Below are 23,103 nucleotides of genomic sequence, written 5' to 3' on the forward strand. Positions count from 1 at the left end.
TGTCTCTTTCCATCTCTACCTCTCCTTCCCCTCAATTTTTTTTTTTATTTAAGAAAGGATTAATTAACAAAACCATAGGGTAGGAGGGGTACAACTCCACACAATTCCCACCACCCAATCTCCATATCCCACCCCCTCCCCTGATAGCTTTCCTATTCTCTATCCCTCTGGGAGCATGGACCCAGGGTCATTGAGGGTTGCAGAAGGTGGAAGGTCTGGCTTCTGTAATTGCTTCCCCGCTGAACATGGGCGTTGACTGGTCGGTCCATACCCCCAGTCTGCCTCTCTCTTTCCCTAGTAGGGTGGGGCTCTGGGGAAGCTGAGCTCCAGGACACATTGGTGGGGTCTTCAATCCAGGGAAATCTGGCCGGCATCCTGATGGCATCTGGAACCTGGTGACTGAAAAGAGAGTTAACATACAAAGCCAAACAAATTGTTGAGCAATCCTGAACCCAAAACTTGCTTCCCCTCAATTTTTTTCTCTCTATCCAATAGTAAATAAAGTTTAAAATAAAAGATTAAAAAAAAAAAAAAAACTGTACAGAAAATGTTGGAACTAGTAAATTTAGCAAAATTTTCAGGTCACAAAATCAATACAAGGGGCTAGGCCGTGGCACATCTGGTTGAGTGCACATCTTGCAATGTGCAAGGACCCTGGTTTGAGCTACTGATCCCCTGCAGTGGGAAAGCTTTGTGAGTGGTAAAGCAGTGCTGTAGGTGTCTCTCTGTCTCTCTCCTTCTGTATCTCCCCCTACTCTTTCCATTTCTGGCTGTCACTATACAATTAATAAAGATTTAAAAAATTAAAAACAAACAAAAACTCAACCCAACTATTGGTTGTGTTTCTATACACTCATAATCCTAAAAGGAAATAGCATCAAAAGAATATAATACTTAGGAATAAATTTAATCAAGCAAAAATTATAAATGAAAATTTAAAAATACTACTTAAAAAATTAAAGTAGAATGATTAACAAGACAGCTCGCATTGTGGGGGCCAGGTGCAGGTGGTAGTACACCAAGTTAAGCGCACAAAGTGAGAAACACAAGGGTCTGGGTTCCAGCCCCCTGCTCCTACCTTTCCAGCTCACTTTTGCCTTTCTCCACCCCCTTCCTAGCCATTTCCATTCTGACTTGCCACTTCCAGGTCTACCATTTAAAAGCGTTGCCTCTCTGATCAATAAAGGCCACTCCGCCAGGAGTTCATGAGTCATCTCTCCAGCGATGCTGAGTGATTAGCAACCCAGGCTGGCTCTGGTCGAGTTCTCTCCAACCCAGAGAGTACGTGCAGGAAAGAGGCACCCCCATGATAGCCCGGCATCTATCCTTCTCTCCCCCTCTCTGTCTTCCCTTCCTCTCTCAATTTCTCTCTGTCCTCTCCAACAGCAGAGACAATAACAACAAGAATAACAGCAACAACAACAATGGGGAAAAATGGGCAACAGAAGCAGTGGATTCATTGTACAGGCACCTAGCCACAGCGATAATCCTGGAGGCAGAGAGAGAGAAAGATATTATGTGAGAATGCATAGCTTACTATTTTGTTTACTTATTTATTTAGTTTTTTAAAAGTTTTTTTTTTATTATTTATTTATTCCCTTTTGTTGCCCTTTGTTGTTGTTGTTGTAGCTATTGTTGTCATTGTTGTTGGATAGGAGAGAAAGAAATGGAGAGAGGAGGGGAAGAAGAGAGGGGGAGAGAAAGACAGACACCTACAGACCTACTTCACCGCTTGTGAAGCGAATCCCCTGCAGATGAGGAGCTGGGGGCTCGAACCAGGATCATTACACCAGTCCTTGCGTTTTGCGCCACCTACGCTTAACCCGCTGCGCTACCGCCCGACTCTCATTTATTTAGTTTTGATCAGAACACTGCTCATCTCTGGCTTATCGTGGTGCCAAGGATTGAACCTGGAACCTCAGAGCTTCAAGTATGAAAAACTTTTGCACAACCAGTATACTATCTCCCTGATCTGCGCTACATGCTTTGCCATTCATAACCCAAGTTTAAGCCCCAGGTACACCACATTGAAATACTGGGCACTGAGGGAAGCTTCAGTACTATGATATCTCTCTCTTTTTTCAATATGAAGAAGTCAGCCTGAATCAGTGAAGACTGAAAAATGACAGAAAAGGGAGAGTGAGAAAAGGAAAGAAAGAAAAATTAAAGAAGACACTAGTAAATGGAAAGTCATTTCTTAGTCATGTATCGGAAGAGTTAATATAGTTAAGATATGTTATTCAAATTCATTTATAGATTCAATTTCATACTTACCAAATTCCCAGTCATGATTTTTAGTAGAAATTGAAAAATCCATTTAAAATTCATATAAAATCTCAAGGGACTTCAGATAGCTTTAAAAAATCTTTGAAAAGAAAAAAAAAACTGGAAGACTAGTATTTTCTAATGTTTAAACTTACAAAGTTATAATCAGCAAAACAATGTGGTGCAAGTACACTGATTTACAGACTAATGGGATTGGCTAGAGAACGCAGGAATATGTCCTAATATATATGGTCTAATGATTTTAAACTAAGGAAGTCAAGAAACCGTCTTTTTAAGAAACAATGGCAGGAAAGATGATATTCACATGCAAAAGAACAAAGTTGGATAATTTACTCAACACTACCTATAAAAATCAACTTAAAAAGATAAAATTTAAGAGCTAAAAGTAAGAACTAAAACTATTAGCTCTTGAATCAAACAGCAGATATGGATGTTAGATTTTTGTAATGATTTCTTTGCTAATATACCAAAGCACATGCAACAACAAAAGAAGGAGAAAAATCAGATTATACCAAAAGTTTTAATTATGTATCAAAAGTACATTATCAACAGAGTGAAAGGTAACTCATAAAATGGACAAAAATACTTGTAAATCGTATCTCTGATAATGGATTTGATTCACAATTTATTAAGAACTCATACAGTTCCTGCAAAGCACAAGGACTGGTACAGAGTCTGAGCCCCAGCTCCCCACCTGCAGGGGGTCACTTTGCAAGAGGTGAAGCAGGTTTTTAGCTGTCTATCTTTCTCTCTCCCTCTCTATCTTCCTCATCTCTCTCAGTTTCTCTCTGTCCTATCAGACAACAACAGTAGCAGCAGCAGCAACAACAGTGGGAAAAAGATGGCTGTCAGGAGCAGTGGATTTGTAGTGCAGGCACTGAGCCCCAGTGATAACCCTGGAGGCAAAAACAGCCCCAAACCAAACAAACAAAAATACTCATACAGTTCTTAATATACGTATGCAACAATAAAACAAACAGCCCATTTTTTCCCCTTACCACCAGCAGTTTATCGGGATTCTTTGCCGGCACAATTCCACTGTGCCTGGTGGATTTTTTTTTTTTTAATTTCAGACTGATGGTGAAAGGCAGGGAAGAAGAAAGGTAGAAGGAGGAGATACCACAGCACTGTTTCACTGCTTGTGAAACTCCCTTTATGAGTGAAATTCCCATTGGTAGGTTGGGGCTTAAACCCAGGTCCTTAAGGATGATAAAATATCTGCTCTACTGGGTGAGTCATCTCCCAGCCCCACAAACAACTCAATTTAAAGATAGGGAAATGGGTTAAATAAATATTCTCTTTTAAAAAATTTTTCTTTTTTCATTATTGGGTAGAGACAGAGAGAAATTGAGATAGAAGGAAGAAGCAGAGAAAGGGAGAGACAGAGACACCTGCAGCCCTGCTTCACCACTCATGAAGCTTTCCCCCTGCAAGTGGGGGACAAGGGGCATGAACCTGGGTCCTTGTGCACAGTAATGTGTGCTCTTAACCAGGTGCACCACTGCCTGGTCCCCTGAATAAATACTTTCTACATTGAATATATAAAGTGTATTAAGAAGCACATGAAATGAGGTATATACACAGAGAGGGGGAGGAGGGAGAGAGAGAGAGAGAAAGAGAGAGACTCAGAATGGGGCTCATTCAGGCAGGGCAATTTCTAAATGGCCTGATTAAAGCATAAACAAATGGGGCTGGCCCGTAATGTAGCCAGTAGACTACACACATTATCATGTCCAAGGACCTGGCTGGTTACCAAGCAGGAAGCATGGCAATCAGAGGCAAAGGCATGAGGTGGGGGAAAGTGAAGATAGTCCTTCAGGTGAGCAGAGAGGTTGGGGAGGCTCAAGATACACGTGGAGGGGGTGCATGAGTGGGTGACACTTGGAGGGAGTAGCAGGGGACTGTGCCAGTGTTTCATGGTTGGTGGATGGCCAGCCCTGTCCTTACTTCCACTGCTAGGAAGATGAAAAGTAGAAACTAGCTGGCTCCCCAGATCCTGGAGGCAGCAGATAAAGGAGGTGAAATCAGATGAATAAACTAGACAAGAGTCTAGATAAGCCTGGGAGAAGCTCCTGAGGGGGACTGCAGTGATCAGCCTGGCTTGGAATGATGTCCAGCTCTGAGCAGCTCCTGAGATCAATCCCCTCAAAGAGTGTCCGGCACTGTGACAGTACCAGCTCTCTGTTTCCATCCTCACCTCCACCCTGGCCCGCTGTGTGCCTGCTCATCCAGGAAGAGCTTTGACACCCCCGCAACCCCCCTCCATTTTAGTGGTAGAACAAAGGAAGACTTAGTTTGATGAAGTTTTATAGGGGGAAAGGTTGGGTGTTTTTTTCTTTTTTCATTTGTTTTTGTTTTGAAAAAAGAGACTAGAGGGCAGGGGAGATAGAATAATTGTCATGAAAAAAAAACAAAAAAAAAAAAAACCTCTCATTCCTGAAGCTCTGAGATCCCAAATTCAGTCCCCTGGACCACCATGATCCAGAGCTGAGAAAAGCTCTGGGCTCTCTCTGTATCTTTCTCATTAAAATAAATTTAAAATTATTTAAGAGAAAAAAAAAAAGAGTCTCAAGCACCCAGAACACCACTCTGACATATATGGTGTCAATAACTGAATCCCAGGACCCTACATATACAAGGAATGGGCTCTACACATTAAGCTATGTCCTGAATTGTAATCCAACTTACTTAAACATATTTGAATGTGTAGCCAAATGTCCATTTCAATAATGAGTTGCAGAAGTGGAAGAAGTCAAAGGCTATGTGTTATACTTATGTGTTACACTAGATTCTGTTACCAGTCAGCTTGTGCCATGCCCAGCTTGAAAGTTGTTCAGGTCTGGTAGGAATCCACCTAAAACCTGTTAATGAGAAATAAACTTAACTCCCTGCCCCCCCATGCTGCCTTGTCGGGCTGAGCTTCATTGACAGGAGACAGACGACCCGGGACTCATGGTTGAGCTGTAGGCAGTATCTCTTTATTCATGCAGAACGCAGCACAATCTAAGCTGAGCTAAGCTAAACTAAAACTAAAACGAACAATGTTGTCTTTATATATACTTCCCAAGTAGGGTGTGAACAGGATGTGACATAGAGAGGGTGGAGAGAAAAGTGACTGGTGAAAATCAGGGTGTGACAAGGAGAGGGGGTGGAGCAGGTGAGAATTCTACCACTGAACCACCAATGCCCTGGAGGGAGAGTGGTGCTTTATGTAAATATAAAAGTGATTTATGTAAATAGACCGCAGCTTTGAGTGGGATCAAACCAATCCCTATACAGGCATACCGGTGCTTGGTTAAGCAGAAGCCAGGGGGAGCTGGCATACTACCCAACATCTCCCCCTTTCTTTTTAACTATTTGCCATAGTATCAGGAATGCGGGGCACTTTGTGAGGCAGGGAGACTGATAACAGGCACACCTTTTGGGGTTCTACTGTCCCTTCTTGCTCAACCTCTCCATAGAGAGAGAGACTAACAGGATTGACACACCCCTCAGGCTCAAGCCCTTCCAAGCTCAACCACATTCTCACAATACCCCAACATCTCCCTCTTACTTAATGGCCATATATAACTGGGTCAATGTCTGTAAAAGGCTTCATCTCTGTCAGGGGAATAGCAGTGTAGGGGTGAACAGAAACCTATATCATACAGGCATTTTCAAAAGAACTGGCATACGACATGGAGGAACAAAACAGGAGAGCAGCAATAACCTGTGTGATGCCAAGGGGAGGCCTGAGGGGGCGTTTCCTACCTCAAAGGGCAAGGCCTAGCAGGCGAAAGGGCATTTCTTGCCTCTGGGGTCATCTATTGCCTCTGAGGGTGCTTCATGCCTCTGTGGACATCTCTTGCCTCAAAGGGCATTTCCTAACTCTCTGGGCAGAACCTAGTAAGAAGGGAAAGTTTCCTATCTGTAGGGACAGAGCCTGCAGGCGAGGGAGCACAGCCTATAAAGTCCCAAGGCAACTGGCTGAAGTTAGTCTTTGAGAAACACAGCAGCGTGTACCAATAAGTCTGATGGAAATGTCAGTCCAAAGTAGATGACCACGGAAGAAAATGCCAAGGGATGAAACGCTGCATGTCTGTCTCAGTGGGGAATATTGGCCACCAGAATTCTGCTTTTCTGTAGAGAGTGAGCTTTGGAGTCTGTGGCGTTGTAGTCATTCCATCTTGTGGATGATGTCAGAGAACAGGATTCCAAATGGATTTCCGGGAATTCCATTTGAGTAGATGTTTTTTCATGTGAAGACTTGACAGCTGAAATTCACTTACTTGTCAAACAAAACTTGTAGCAGATTAGAAGTTTACTATAATTGATAACTCCATTATAATTGGAAGTCCTTTCTAGTATGATTTTAAGGTTGTTTAAACAGTTTGAACTCAATAAAATGTGGAAAGGTAAACAGAATAACCACAGTTAGAAGCCTCAGGCATGAGAATAATTAACATAATCACTGCACTATCTGCCCCACCCATAACTCATACCGTTTCAGGATTAAATGTTTCAGATTTATGCCAAGACGTAAAAAAGAAATCAAAGGAGGGAAAAAACAATTTTTTGGATTGTTTCTGGATGTCTCTAGAAATCATGGCTGCGTCAGCATTTTTTTTAAGTCAATGTCAAACAAAAATTCAGTCATTCAAATCACTCTTTTACGAAACAGATCTCACCATGTAGCATCATGAGTCCCTGGAGGGCGTCCTAGTCCAAAAAGCTCCTCAAAATTCCATTTAGGATGCTTCTGACTGTTCCTGCTGGATTGCTTCAGGCACCCATTTTTAAGAGTCTTCCCATCGAAGAAAGAATCCAATCAGGAGAGTAGAACTAAACACGTGTCTCCATTCTTGGGAACTGCCAGGGTACTGGAGAATGTTCCTCAAACTAGAGTAGTCCTTCTCCATGGGAAACATGAGAGAAGAAGTCCAGAAAGTCCCAGTGGAAATCCCTATGCATATCCCAAGGTCTACGATCATGGTCATAAAGAACCAAATTGTGGCCGGGAGCAAAAAGTAGCCCTTTTCCTCGGGAAACATGGGAGAGGGAATCCAGAAAATCCAAGGAGAAATCTCCGTGCATCTCCCAAGCTCTATGATTAAGGTCACAAGAAACCAAAGTTCCCAGTCAGGGAACCGAAGTGTGGCCCAGAGCAAAATGTTCCAGAGACAGAGTAACTGTCTCATGATGAAACAGTAGAGGCTTTGGCAAACCTCTTCATAAGTAGAAAGGCAACCCATGGCGGATGGGTAGCCAAGTTTACTTATCTGGGCGATGGGCGGGTTAGGTCCCACATCGGTGCTGGTCTCTGTTTCAGGGCTTATGTAAGTCCCTGTTCGGGCGCCATATGTTGGGCTGAGCTTCATTGACAGGAGACAGATGACCCAGGACTCATGGTTGAGCTGTAGGCAGTATCTCTTTATTCATGCAGAACGCAGCACAATCTAAGCCGAGCTAAGCTAAACTAAAACTAAAACGAACAATGTTGTCTTTATATATACTTCCCAAGTAGGGTGTGAACAGGATGTGACATAGAGAGGGTGGAGAGAAAAGTGACTGGTGAAAATCAGGGTATGACAAGGAGAGGGGGTGGAGCAGGTGAGAATTCTACCACTGAACCACCAATGCCCTGGAGGGAGAGTGGTGCTTTATGTAAATATAAAAGTGATTTATGTAAATAGACCGCAGCTTTGAGTGGGATCAAACCAATCCCTATACAGGCATACCGGTGCTTGGTTAAGCAGAAGCCAGGGGGAGCTGGCATACTACCCAACACCGCCTTGGTCTTGTTCTTTGGTTACTTTTGAGCTGTAACACTGGAGAGCTGTAACACTGAGCTGTGAGTAAAACCAAAGCATTTGAAATAACAACAAAAGGTTATCTGTACTTGAAAAGTAATTACTTTAAATAATTATATTACATCTATAAAGTAACTTGATTACAAGTAATAACATGAAACCACAGAAGAAGGAGAAGAAGAAAAAAGAAAAAGAAGAGACCTTCATTACCTTTTGGTTAGTTTCTTCTTCCCACCTTGTGCCTACCTCTCATTGTGACTTGAACACACACTGTGCTGACATTGAACAGCCTGAACACTGCCAGTGGGGGATAGAGCCAAGACTCTTATTAACTATCACTGCCCTAAATGATGCCATGCATGCCCTGCCCACACAGCTGCTGCAGGTGTGGGCTGTAAAGGCCGCCCCTATGCCCTCCTCTAAAGGTTTGCTCTGCCCAGGAGACACCTGGGAGTTGCAGCCTCTCCACCTCTTACTTTTGAGGGGAACCAGCCTAGGGGTCAATTATTCTCCTGAGTTTCCCTGAGTCAGGCTGAGGCTAGACTTCTGAAACCACACCACCTTACACATTTCTCTTGAAGACTGTTTCCTGTTAATCCCTGGCACAAAGATCCCTATCACACCCTGTTTCTCACTTTCTTCTTTCTTTCTTTCTTTCTTTCTTTCTTTCTTTCTTTCTTTCTTTCTTTTTTTCTCTTTTTGCCTCCAGGGTTATTGCTAATGCTCAGTGCCTGCACTATGAATACACTGCTCCGGGAGGCCATTTTACCCATTCTGTTGCGCTTGTTATTATTGTCATAGCTGTTGTTGTTGTTGTTGTTGGATAGGACAGAGAGAAATTGAGAGAGGGGAAGACAGGAGAGGAAAGAGACAGACCTACAGGACTACTTCACCTGCCTCACTGCTTACGAAGCGACCCCTACAGGTGGGGAGCTGGCAGCTCTAACCAAGATCCTTACGCGGGTCCTTATGCTTTGTGCCACGTGTGCTTAACCCACTGTGCTACCACCCAGCTCCAGGTTCAAGGTTTATACGTGTTAGAGGGTCAGTGGAGGGAGGAGGAGCCCTGATACACAGTCATCTGGGTGATATAAAAGCACCTGTCACACAGCTATCCATCCACTTGGAAAGTGGTCTTGTCATGAGACTGTTTGTCCAGATAAGCGAGGTCTAGTCACAAGGCTGTTTATCTGAAGTTTCTTCCTTTTTCTTTTCTTTTTTTTTTTTTTTTATCTGACTAGAAGAGGCCCTGTCACGAGAGCCTAGAATCATTATTTAGCAGTACATTCTCCCTGAGACTTGCATACAGGCTTTAACTTTCTTTAAAATTATATAAGTGGGGCCAGTAAAATAGCTCTCTTCAATAGTGCATTGCTTTGCCACGTGCATGACCCAGGTTCAGGCCTGGCCCTCACCACACTTAAGGAGGCTTCTGTACTGTGGCCTCTTTCACTGTCTCCTTCTGCCTCTTGGCCTCTCTGTCTCTATTTATTAAAAAATAAAAGTATCCAAATAAAAAGTACATGCATGGAAGGCAAAATGGCATCTGTAGTGCTTGCTAGACTACAAAAGGAACAACTGGAATCCTGTATGCCCATTTCCACCACGGTACTTGGTAAATGGAAGCAGACACTTAGCAAATGCTGACACTCCCCTCAGGGCTCTTAGGAATCCTCCTGGGTCCCTGGTGACTGCTGGAAGAGCACTCCTGTCCCCTCCACCCTCACCCCAACACAGTCTTCCTGGAGGACTACTTGTGCAGTCTGTTTAGTATCAATCAAAGCTTATGGGAGCTTTTCAGGAAATCAGGCTCCAGAGTCTATCATTTAAGTGTGGCTACCGATGACTGTTCGTGAGCAATATAAATGCTAGAAATACATTGAGTAGGACAACCTGGATGAGTCAAACATGCATGAGAGGTTTATCACACAGCCCTTTCTGGTCTAACAATGACTTTGCACCATGCACAAAATCAATCTTCAAGAGACAATTTCCTGTTGCCTGGACAGAGTTGTCTCCTTCTTCACCTCCCTCCCTTGACTGCACTCTCCTCCCGCTGGGCTCTAACAAAGGGGTGAGTATTCAACATTTCTCTGAATCAGAGCTGTGACAGGTCCTTTGGCTGACATCTCCTGGCATTTGTCTTCCTTATTCAGGGCACCACAGCATCAAACTAAAATTGTCAGCTGTTTCCAGAATCAGTTCTCTGCCTGATCTAAGTCTCACAGCTTGCATTGATTTTATTCAGTCTAGGATGCATTTAGGTAATTTCAACAGGCTCTGTCTGTCCCCAGTTGAACAAAACAAAGGCAGTGACAAGCCTTGGGCTGAATCCCTGACATTGCATGAGAGCATCGTGTACAACACTAAGGAAACTCGATGGAAGACAGTCGTATTTTAGACTCTCTCTCCCTTCCTCCCTCTTTCAAGGAGGTGGCCCAGGTGATGGTTCAGTGGTTATCAAACAAGTACAAGACCCTTTGTTCATTTGACAGCACTACCTTAAAGAAATGAGACATGGGGGACTTTATTAAATGAGAATTAAGACTGTAGGTCTGGGTGAGGTCTGAGATTCTGTATCCCAATGAGTCCTGTGTTTTTTGAAGCTGCTGCTCCATAGACCATACTTTGAACAATGACAGCTACTCGACCTGTCTACACAAGGTTGGTAGATATGACTGGGAAGTGTTAGGTATTAAAATCTAGGTTTGTTTTCTGAGAAATGGACAGGATGGAGAACCTAATTTCTTGGGTGGGAAGTGGAGTTAAAGGAGACCACCGAGTTATAGCAGTCCACAGTGAGGAGTGCACATGATCTGGGCTTCTAGAAAGATCACTCTGGGTATGGCCTGCAATGTGGAGAATGAAAAGGGCAAACTGAAGACTGAAGGCAGAGAGGTTCTCACAATAATCAGGACAAGATATATTAAGATTGGAATTGACCTAGGCAGTATGAATAGAGAGGACGAGGGAGGGCTAGAGATGCAGGATCTAGGACAGAGGGCCATGGGTAACTGCCTGTGGGGGGGACAGGGAAGGAGGATGCAAACACCATCCCCAGATCACCAGGCTAATAGGTGTGAGGGAATGAGAGACAAACTCAGAAGGCTGCCAAGGGCTTGTCCTTAGGGAAGAGCAAGAAGAGGAGAGGTTCCAACAAGAAGCAATCATGCAAATTGTTCTGAGAGAGGGGACCATGGATTTGAACCCCAGCACCACATGGAAGCATTATGGCAGCACCATGAAAGAGCTCCGTGGATGATAGGATGCTGCTGTGGTATCTCTCTTCTGTGTGTTTACCTTTCACTCTTCCTTCTTTTTTGACTTGGAAGGAAGGAAGGAAGAAAGGAAGGAAGGAAGGAAGGGAGGGAGGAAGGGAGGAAGGGAGAAAGGAAGGAAGGGAGGGAGGGAGGGAGGAAGGGAGAAAGGAAGGAAGGGAGGGAGGGAGGGAGGAAGAAAGGAAGGAAAGAAGGAAGGAAGGAAAGATAATTGGGCCAGGGAGGCTGAACAGCCATATCATGTATGTGCAAGGCCCTGAGTTCATTTTCCAATGCTGCTTTAAAAAAATTATAAAAACTGAAAATAAAATGGAAAAAATGTTATTTTTCTTGCTGGGGCTTTACTCCTGAGTCAGCTTTTTCCCAGAGAGAGATAGAGGGAGAGAAGGAAAGATACCCACCCAGGATAGTGGGGCCAGGCTTGAACCTCAGTTGTGTACATAGGAAAACAAGAACACTCTCAGGTGAGAGTGTGCCCTTAAAAAAACGTGTGCCCTTAACCAGGTGCCCCACTGGCCCGCCCCGCACTAGTAAGAATGTTCCTAACTAGCATCTACAGAGTCTGATAATCTTAAGATTTGACCCTGTGCTTTTCTTTTCTCTTTTTGACATGTGCTCAATATAATTGCAAGACTGACCCCCATCACAATGAAGGAAGCTTCCTTACTGTGGTTTCTTTCCCTCTCTCTGTTCCTCTGTTTCCATCTGAAAAAGTCAGTTTGGGACAGTGAAGCCCCAGAGATGAGCCCCCCTCCTCCAATTAACTACATACAAGATTGTGAAATAAGTCTTAACATATTTATTTCAGTGAACCCAAGTCTTACAAATTTCAGTCCACCACTGTAAATAAAAATTTAGAAGTAAATTTTTAAGAGATAAAATTCATTATTTTTCGTTTCCTTTTGTTTGGTTTTCATTTATTTTTTACTCCTCATCTGATAGTATTGTCATCTAACCCGGGTGACCAAAAAAATAAAAAATAATAAAAATTACCATCCTAGTACAATGTGAAAGGTTTTAGCTGTCCTAGTAAACTAGACACTATTTGTTGTTGTTCCTTTGCCAGTGTCTGGATGTAAACCAATCATAAATGAAAAGGCTGGTGTGGGGGCAGGGTGGATAAGTGCACACGTTACAATGTGCAAGGACCCAGGTTCAAGTCCCCGGTCCCCACCTGCAGGGAGGAAAGCTTCACAAGTGGTGAAACAGTGCTGCAGGTCTCTCTCTCCCTCTCCCTCTCCCTCTCTTAATTTCCCCCCTCCCTTCTTGATTTCTGTCTCTATCCAAAGCAAATAAATAAAGTTTTTGTTTTGTTTTTTTGCCTCCAGGGTTATCACTGGGGCTTGGTGCCTGCACTTTGAATCCACTGCTCCTGTGGCCATTTTTTCTATTTATTGGGTAGGACAGAGAAAAATTGAGAGGGGAGAAGATAGGGAGAGAAAAAGACATCTTCAGACCTGCTTCACTGCTTTGTGAAGCAACCCGCCTACAGGTGGGGAGCCTGGGGCTGGAACCCGGATGTTTGCATGGGTCCTTGCACTTCAAGTATGTGTGCTTAACTCCGTGCACCACCGCTCAGCCCCCAACGAATAAATAAATGAATAATAATAATAATTGAAAAGGCTGCTGTACCAAACTCAAACTGTCTTAAATCCCTTTGAAGAAAAGGAGACAGTAATAGTTTTTGTAAAAAAAACAAATGCTTTCTTTGAAATTTGAAAAGTAGGAAGGTCAGAGGGTTCCTAGACATTCCTCCTTCTTCCTGGATCTATCCCACCACAAAACAAGCAAGTATAAACACCTGTCAAAAATAAGCCATTTTTTAAAAATCTGCTAGATTATCTATACCCTCTGAAATAAGTGTTTCGAAGAGAAGACAAGAGAAAGATACTCAATTGTCTGGGGAAGATGATGTCATGGCTGGAAAAAGGACCAGAAAGCTGGATCAGGGAGGAGAGTAGCTCCCAAATATGGGAAAGGTGTAGAAATATTGTTGACTGTAAACCCCATCGATTTGATCACATCTGTGGTCATGAATAGAAACATTCCAAGCTGCCCCAATTTCAGGACCCATCTTCCTCAGGTAGAAGATAGAGTATGCTGTCCATCCTTCGAAGGGAGGATGGAACATTCTCTACCGTTGTTGATCCAAGTTGAGGGCAAGTTCCCATGGGGGCCAACAGAGGGGACTATTGTGTTGTTCCTGACAGAGATGACCAGGAACAATGGAGAGAGATCTAGGCCTGTCATGTCTGTTTGGGAATCTCAGGACTCCCCAACAGGACCCTCTTTCCCTCTTTCTCTCTTTCTTTCTTTCTTATTGTCACCAGAGTTATTGCGGGGGCTCAGTGCCAGCACTATATATACCGCCCCCCCCCATCCCCTACTCTGGCATAGACATTTTTTTATTCTTTTTTATTTTTATTTATTTATTATTATTAGATAGAGGCAGAGAGAAATTGAGAGGGGAGGGGGAGATACAGAGGGAAAGAGACAGAGAGACACCTGAAGCTCTGCTCCACCAATTGTGAAGCCTTCCCCCTGCAGGTGGGAACCAGGGGCTTAAACCCAGGTCCTTGTGCTCTGTAATGTGTGTGCTTAACCAGGCCACCGCCTGGCCCCTCACAGCCATTTTTTTTTTCTTTCTGTTTTATTTGATAAGGCAGAGAAAGGTTGAGTGGGTAGGGAGAGATGAGAGAGAAAGACACTTGCAGACCTGCTTCACCACTTGTGAAATATCCCCTTTACAGGTGGGGAGTAGGGGCTTGAACCCAGGTCCTTGACCATGGTAACATGTGCACTCAACCAGGTGTGCCACAGCTTGGCCCCTATTGACCAGAGACCTAGAGACAGCCCCCAAACACTTTCAGTGCATTATCAAGGTACTGTTGGAAAATAAGTCAGATAGGGCCAGGTAGTGGCGCACCTGGTTAAGTGCACATAGTACTAAGTGCAAGGACCCAGACAAGGACCCAGGGGTCCCTCCTCCCTGCCTGCAGTGGAGACACTTCAGAAGTGGTGAAGCAGTCCTGCTGGTGTCTTTCCCTCTCCCTTTCTATCTCCTCTCCCTCTCTCAATTTCTCTGTCTTATCAAATACAATGGGGGAAAAAAGGGAGTGGGAATGGCTGCCAGGAATGGTGAATTCTGTCTTTTTTAAATCAGAGCACTGCTCAGCTCTGGCTTATGGTAGTGCGAGGGGATTGAATTGGGGACTTTGGAGCCTCAGGCATGGGAGTCTCTTTGCATAACCATTATGCTATCTATCCCCACTAGCAGTGAATTCTGTAGTGCTGGTACAAGCCCCAGCAACTGGAAGCAAAATAAATAAATAAATAAATAAAAATAAAATAATAAGAATAAAAATAAAAATACTGACAAATGCTATATGATCCTAACCAGCTGGAAGGGAAAACATTAGAGGTGGGACTTAGGAATACATCCAATAATAATGTCTCCGATGAGCTCGTAGTCCACTCTCAAGCCACTTCAGGTGGGCTTGGCTTCTTTCATTTTTTAGTCTAGGAGATGAGAGGCTCAAGGACACAGACTCAATCAACGTCACTTACTGGAAAAAAAGGAGCAAAACCAGAATGGAAACTAAGGTCTGCTGGATTTCAAAGCCCTTCTGTTAATGGCCAGCCACATGCCAGACTCTGTCATAGCAATCCTTAAGTGGAGCTCTGCTGTGGTGGGTAAGTGTGGGTCAGCTGAAAATAAAATGAAAAGTGCTAAGGGAAATTATAGTAGCCATAAAGTTCTCAAAAGAACAAAATGAAAGAGTTTGAGGGTAAAAATGATTACTACCTAAAAATTAAATGCTACTTCATCTTACACTCAGCTTAATGGCTACTGATGATATTATTCTCAAACTTGAAAAATGTGCTCTGAAAAATGTGACTGAAAAGTGAATTCAGTGACCAGGGAGGTGGTACGGTGGTAGAGTATAGAACAGGCAGGAGATCCTGAGTTTGGTTCCTGGCACTGCATATGCCAGAGTAATGTTCTGGTTCTTTCTTTCAATAAATAAAGGATTTTTAAATGTGAAATTCAATATACTAATTTTCAGGCTCCCATTTGTATTAGAACGACCATTAATTCTCTTTAAGGGGCCAGATGGTGGCTTACCCCATAAAGTGCACAAGTTACCATGAGCAAAGACTCAGGTTCAAGTACCTGGTCCCCACTCTCAGAAAGGAAGCTTCACAAGTGATAGAACAGTGTTGCAGGTGTTAATCCTTATCTTTGTCTCTCTCCCACTCTGTGTCTTCCCCATCTATCAATAAGAAAGAGAAAGAAAGCTAGTGGGAATGGTAGAGTCACTCAAGAACCAAGGTCTGGTGATAGCCTTGGTGGCAAAAACAAAACAAACAAATAAATATCCTCTCCAGGACCATTGATTTGTAGCCCCCTTTGTCATTTGCTCTGATAGAGACAAGTCAAGAATCTTGGCAACAAGGCATGGGATGTTAACCTTCCAGCTCCAATACTTAGGTGAGACCTTTCCTAGCTCATAGCACTCCTTAGTTCCATTTTGGGTGGTGCACTTCCTAACAAAGTTACAGAACCTAGACATAGACCAGAGCCCATGAGATAGCGTACATGTGCACATGTATCCATAAGTTGGGGGGAAATATGTACCTTAAAGTGAAAATGTGCAGTAGTCTACAGTGACTCAATAAGGAGACCTAAAAAAGACACCATAAGGTACTTAATCAAATAGTTTCTACTTAGACCTAGATACCCTCCTCACCTACTTCCTATCAATCATTCTAAGTTCCCTCAATCACTCTAAGTCCAACCATGTCAGATAAATTAAGGACTGTAAAACCTGGGTAAGGGGGGGTCAGGCAGTGGCACAGTGGGTTAAGCGCACGTGGCGCAAAGTGCAAGGACCGGCGTAAGGATCCCGGTTCGAGCCCCCAGCTCCCCACCTGCAGGGGAGTCGCTTCACAGGTGGTGAAGCAGGTCTGCAGGTGTCTGTCTTTCTCTCCCCCTCTCTCCATTTCTCTCTGTCCTATCCAACAACGAACAACATCAACAATGGTAATAATAATAACCACGAAGCTACAACAACAAGGGCAACAAAAGGGGGAAAAGATGGCCTTCAGGAGCGGTGGATTCATGGTGCAGGCACCGAGCCCAGCAATAACCCTGGAGGAAAAAAAAAAAAAACCTGGGTAAGGGCAAAAGACTGGCACACTTTAATGAGGGCCCTATTGGTCACTACCAGGTCACCCCATCATCCGGGCCCTAGTCAGGGAGTCTTTGGATTCTTATATAGATATGATGGGCCTAGACCTCTAATAGATCCCTCTCTCCACCATCACTGGCCCTCTCCATCAGGAACATCATTTGTAGGCCTCTATAGGACATTGCCCTCAATGTAGAACAGTAATGGTAGAAACTGCCCCACTCTCTGGAGGAAGGCTGAGTTAACATACTCTGCCACTGGAGGAAGACTGGTCCTGAAATGAGTGAAGCCTAGAATGTTCCTAGCTGTGACCATGGAATGTGAGCTCAGACTGACAGGGATGCAGAAGTTACACAGGCTCCTGTGCTAAATATGAATAGACATGGGCCCTAGGTCAGATCGATGGGGTTTATACTTAATGGTATTTATATATATTTCTCATATTTGGGAACTACTCTCTGGCCTGATCCAGCTTTCTAGTCCTATTCCCAACTCTGACACCAACTCTCCAGACAATACTTTTAGCCCCCTGCATGTTAGCTGTTGGACTCAGGTAAAAATTAGTAAAGTTATGGGCCCCTTGGAATATGCCTAAAATAGACTTGCTAGCTCCTTTCAACATGAAGACCCCAAATTTCATCTGTTATACTTTTACCATTAGGTTCCTGATTATTGAACAATTTGTTCTGCTATATATCTGTCTATATCTATAGATATTTTTTGTCTCCAGGGTTATTGCTGGAGCTCAGTGCCTGCACCATGAATCTACCATTCCTGGAGGCCATTTTTCCCATTTTTCTTGCCCTTGTTGTTATTATTGTTGTTGCTGTTGGATAGGACAGAGAGAACTTGAGAGAGGAGGGGAGGGTAGAGGGGTGAGAGAAAGATAGATACCTGCATCCCTGCTGTGAAGTGACCCTTATGCAAGTGGGGAGCCCGGGGCTCAAGCAGGGATTCTTATGCGGGACCTTGTGCTTCGCGCCTGTTCAGTTAATCTGCTGCGCTACCACCTGACTTTATATCTTAATGCTGCTTTATATCTTAATGCTTTTCAGCCATCAAATTGTAGATGCTACCATGACGCCAGCCTGACTTCCCTGGGCAGAGGACTTCACCAATGTGTCCTGGAACGGCACCTCCCCAGAGCGGGAAAGATGGAAAAAGGCTGGGGGATATAGATTGGCCTGCCAATGCCCACGTCCAGTGGAGCAATTACAAAAGCCAGACCTCCTACCATCTGCACCCCACAGAGATCTTTGGTTCATACTCCCAGAGGAATAAAGAACAGGGAAACTCGGAGTCGGTGGAGGCATACCTGGTTGAGCGCACATGTTATAATGAACAAGGACCCAGGTTTGAGTCCCCGGTCCCCACCTGCAGGGGGGAAGCTTCACAAATGGTGAAGCAGTGCTGCAAGTTTCTCTCTTTGTCCCTCTCTATCTCCCCCTTCCCTCCTTATTTCTGGCTGTTTCTATCCAACAAATAAATAAAGATAATAAAATTAATTTTAAAAAATAGGGAAACTCCCAATGGAGGGGAGGGGATATGGAACTCTGGTGGTAGTAATTGTGTAGAACTGTACTCCTCTTCTAACACACTTTTATCCATCATTATTAAATCACTAATAAAAAGAATATTTAAAAAATAATCATGGCAAGAATATTGAGTCACAGAGGGAATACCAGAACCCTGTTTTGAGGAGAGCACTTGGCCATTACCCAGAAGTTGTGATTATTTTTTAACAAAATCATAGAGCCTATTATTGTAGAAAGAGTCTTAAAATTCTCCCAGTTCATTTATTTACTTGATATGCTTCAGGCCACTTTGTGATTCCTCAGTATTCTCAGCACTGCATGGGGTTTGGCTCTAGTGTAGATATATAATCAATGTCAGTCAGTGAATGAATGAAAAAGTACACCTTTTCTAATCCATACAAATGAAATAAGCTTCTTAGGGACCAAATTACCTTCAGCACACAATCAAAACTCCTAATAAGTTACTAAATAAAGCACATATTAGAGGCCTGGGAAGTGACACAACAGGTAGAGCACCAAATTTGCAAGCATGAGGTCCTGAGTTCAATTCTTGGCATTGCACATGCTATAGTAATTCTTTGGTTCTCTCTCACCTCTCTTGCTTATATTAATAAAAAAAAAAAATAAAGGAAAATGCATAATGCATTTTTCCTTAGCATGGAAGCTGGTAGGGGCAGTGTATGTGTGCCTCCAGAATGATGAAACATGGCACCCACCAGGAGCCATGGAAGAGGTTGGTAAGGTTATTCTAATATTTGAGGCCATGCAGTTATGGGACTAAGAAGCTGCAAATCTCAGAGAGCTAGGGCTAGAACTTTTTTTTTCCCCTCCAGGGTTATTGCTGGGGCTTGGTGCCTGTACCATGAATCCATTGCACCTGGAGGCTATTTTTTCCCTTTTGTTGCCCTTGTTGTTTATCGTTGTTATTATTATTGCTGTTATTGCTGTCATTGTTGTTGGGTAGAACAGAGAGAAATTAAAAGAGGAGGGGAAGACGGGGGGGGGGGGGGGAGAGAAAGATAGACACCTGCAGACCTGCCTCCGTTAGTGAAGCAACCTCCCTGCAGGTAGAGAGCTGGGGGCTCAAACTGGGATCCTTGGGCCAGTCCCTATGCTTTGACCCACGTGCGTTTAAAGGCTAGAACTTTTAAAAAAAAAATTTATTATTTTTTTAAATGTTATATTTATTTTAGTTTTGAGAGAGATGGCAGAGAGAAACACATAGAAAGAAACAACAGAGCACTGCTCAGCTCTGGCTTATGGTGGTGTGGGGGATTGGACCTGGGACTTAGGAGACTCAGGCATGAGAGTCTCTTTGCATAGCCATTATGCTATCTCCCCAGCCCAAGGCTAGAACTCTGACAGGAATTTATATTGCAGTCTTGTATCTTGGTGTGGAGGCAGAATTCCTTCTTCCTCTGGGAACATCATTCTTCTGTTAAGGCTTTCAATTGAATAGATGAGCATCCCTTCACCTCACCTCATGCCCAGGTAATTACATCTAAAACATAACTTCACAACATCATTCAGAATGGGGTTTGGCCAAACAACCAGGTTATATACTAGTCATGCTGATATAAATTAACTTCCACACTGATACAGCCCTCAGGGAGACTCCTTGTTCTATTTTTTCCATCTTTATAAATACCTGCTCTTACCCTCAGGATCTCAGTCCAGCTGGAGAAGGTTCCTAGATGTTCCCACACAGGACAGAGGTGTGCACTGGACAGCAAGGGAGGCCTGAGGAGTGCCCCCTGAAAAGGCAAAATCACTCCTTTGCCCTTAGTTTGTGTCCCCTTACTTTGCGGAGATAGGAAAGGGACACTTTGATCTAGTATATTAGATTTTAGTGAGTTTGATTTGTGTAAAGCAGATAAGGTAATCAGTGCTCAAGGGCTAAATTAATTTTATGCTAAGCTTGGTGTTAAACAAATGTATGTAGTCACAAAATACTGAACCAGAAAATCAATAATTCTGAGGAAACAGGTTTGGTGCTGGGCAGAAAAATCAAGAAAGCTTTCCAGAGAAGGTGAACTTCAAAATGAATCTGAAAGGTCGGGTGAGTTATCCAAGTGAAAAGGTTTAGAAGAGCATCCCCCGCTATGAACCAGCAGGAATAAAAGAAGGACATGGAGCACATGCCTAGTAGGCTGGCTCATGAGCTGTGTGCTCTGTTATATTCTTAATCAACCTTTTCAGTCATCATGCCATGTCTGTGGTCTTCACTGGATCATGAGGATAGAGACAACCTTCTAATAAGTGTTCATTTATTCCTCTATTCCCTGCACTGAGCATATGCCTGGCATGTAATTAGAATATTTAATAAATGATGATGCAATGTCTAAGGGTTCTAATTCATATTCAGATATAGTACAAGTTCACCCCTAGCCCTAGCAAGCATTTTGATCAATCCTTAAAGTTCACAAAGAGGACTGGGTATGAGAGAGCAAATATCGCCACAGCTGTGCCCTCTGCTCTGTATCTTTTATTGTTTGGGTGAAATGCCAATAAATAATAGAAGTTAAAAAATAGTGTTTACAACTGTGGATGTTATAAATGCATTCATATTCATCTAAAAGCTATTCATTTGATAATGTTTTTGAAGTTTATTTGTTAATGAGGGAGAGAGAAAAAGAGAACACTCCAAAGTGTCACTCTAGCATGTGGGTTGTTGGGCTTGATCGTGAGACCTCATGCCTGAGAATTCAATGTTTATATTCTGTACCACCTCCCAGGATCCTCAACAAATGTTTTATTTTGAACCAATAAGTAACTACATCCCAATTAGGTGTAAGTATTGTGCTTTCTTTTCTTTCTTTTTTTTTTTTTTTAAGATATTATTTATTAAGAAGATAGGAGGAGAGACAGAAAGAACCAAACATCACTCTGGTACATGAGCTGCCGGGGATCGAACTCAGGACCTCATACGTGAGAGTCCAATGCTTTATCCACTGCGCCACCTCCTGGACCACAGTATTGTGCTTTCTCACCAGATCTTTTTTGACAGTGGGTACCAACATATAATATATAGTTCTTTATGTATTATTGTTGTTGTTGCTATTAAATTATTTACCAGAGCACTAATCAGCTCTGGTTTATAATAGCACTGGAGATTGAATCTGGAACCTTTGGTGCCTCAGGCATTAAAAATATTTTTGTATAACTGTTGGCTATTTCTTCAGCCCCTCTGAGTATTATCTTCTTTAGTTTTATATCTAACATCACAAAATACCAAAAGACACAGTTTGGAGCCTGTTAATGTTGCTAGGGGATTCAGAACCACAACAAAGATTTAAAAAAAATTTAAAGGTTAAAAAAAAAAATCAAGTTATCACTACTCACCTGACATCCCTATCTTTATGCACATCACAACCTGGAAAGGTTTGTTACTAAGGCTACAAATTTGTCTCTTAGGGAGCACACCACAACACATAGTAGGTGCCCTTAAGAGAAAAACCACTGGCCTGGGAGGTGGCACAGTGGATAAAGCATTGGATTTTCAACCAATGAGGTTCCTATTTCTTTCTCTCTCCTATATTTCTCATGAATAAATAAACAAATTCTTTAAAGAAAAGAAAAAAAACACACCTACAGGTTAAATGACATATAGATTTCTGTCTAAAGAGAGGTTTCCTACTGTAATCTATAATGAATAAAGTGACACTCAGATATGTGTATGTGAAGGGACAAGATACAATAAAAATAATGGAACTGCTTCCCTAAGATGGAAATAAACAGACTAGCCCATTATGAGAGCCAAGAGGAAAGACAAAGCTGACCTGCAATTATCTGTTCACTGTGATACATTTTTAGCTACAGGAAATGGCATGCTTCCAGGAGGCACCTGCAGGATACATGTCAGGTAATAAAAGAAGAAGAGAGAGAATGAGAGAGAGAGAAAAAACAAAACAAAACAAACAAACAAACACCCTCCCAGAGAATCTGAGCAGTAAATTTGATTGTATCTAATAATATGAGATAACCACACAATGCTTCTTATTTCTACTGTTTTTGTTTGTTTGTTTGTCTAAGACATTTGCTCTTTTAGCTGAACAACCTCTACATACAATCAAAATACATGGTTTAAGAAACTGAGTGACCCCACCTGGGGGAAAGCTTTGCAAGTGGTGAAGCTACAGGTGCCTCTCTCTCTCCCTCTCTATCTTCCCTTCCCTCTCGATTTCTAGCTCTCTCTATCCAATAAATAAAGATAATTAAAATAGAAAAAAGAAACTGAGTGAAAAGGTATTTATGTCTTAAATTGAATGAACCCACTACAGGTTTTCTGGATATTATATGAGTCTTTAAGACCCCTAAAGAGGGAAAAAATGTTTTAAGGACACCTAGCAGTTGAACTTTCCAAAAAAAAATAAATATTTTTTTTAAACTAATAACCCCAGGGTTGGTAAAGTCTGGGTATACCTATTTCCTACAAATTTTCCCAGAAAACAGAATCCAACTCAATGTGTTTAAGTAATGTTAAACTAGAGAGTTGACGGTCTGGCTAATTTGCGGAATGGTACAGTTTCTGGTATTGGGATGTAGTAAGAGTAACTGCACAGAACACGTACACTGTGACTGGAAATGCCTACACGACCAACTTCATAACCCTGTGAGAAAGGACCCTGTTGGGGACTGACCCAAGAAATTTTGTCTCACGTCATCAGTTTACTATCCTTAATCTCGTTTTATACTAACATACCCTGGAATTTCAACAAACATCAGTATAAATATTAGTTTGCACAAAAGCTAGGACTTTCCATATCCTATGAAGTCATAGCACTGAGTCAGGAGCCTTCACCTTTTATGACTCCAGTGGTACTGTGGAGACTAGAGCCCTCTATCTGTCACTTTGAAAGTGTCATAAGCAATAAATGGAGTATTGGGATGCATTGGAGTACCCATTCATTGGGGAAACTGACAATCCTTCCTAGCCGACTGAATCCACATGGATCCCAGTCACTTTCAAAGCCAGCAACAAGCAGCTCCTGACAGCTTTCAACCTGACGCTGTTGACTGGCTA

General features: G+C 42.8%; 1 protein-coding gene across 1 annotated transcript in view; it reads left to right on the forward strand.

Moving 5' to 3' along the window:
* The window catches only part of SGSM3 (small G protein signaling modulator 3), a 421,214-nt gene that overhangs the window by 361,134 nt on the left and 36,977 nt on the right, over positions 1 to 23,103 (forward strand). The window lies entirely within an intron of this gene.

This window comes from Erinaceus europaeus, chromosome 4 (genome assembly GCF_950295315.1).
Source record: "Erinaceus europaeus chromosome 4, mEriEur2.1, whole genome shotgun sequence".
In the NCBI taxonomy this organism is placed as follows: domain Eukaryota; kingdom Metazoa; phylum Chordata; class Mammalia; order Eulipotyphla; family Erinaceidae; genus Erinaceus; species Erinaceus europaeus.